Genomic DNA, 253 nt, shown 5'->3' with positions numbered 1-253 from the left:
ATATATTGGATAAAATATGTAAACGAATTTTGTTAACAAATCTTTTAAAATTACTTATTAAGAAATTAAAAGCAAAAAATGTTACACGCGGATGGTGTTGGTGTAGTCCTAGTTTGTTCGAGATTCTATTTCTAGGCCCTATTTCTATGTATGTATTGTCGTGGCACATCGTTTTAACGGGGCTGTTCCCTAAACATTTAATACAAACAACTTGGTACGATAACGATACAATGCACTTTATATTTTGTTAGTC

Source organism: Arachis ipaensis, chromosome B07 (genome assembly GCF_000816755.2).
Source record: "Arachis ipaensis cultivar K30076 chromosome B07, Araip1.1, whole genome shotgun sequence".
NCBI lineage: Eukaryota > Viridiplantae > Streptophyta > Magnoliopsida > Fabales > Fabaceae > Arachis > Arachis ipaensis.
This window is presented reverse-complemented; position numbering follows the sequence as displayed.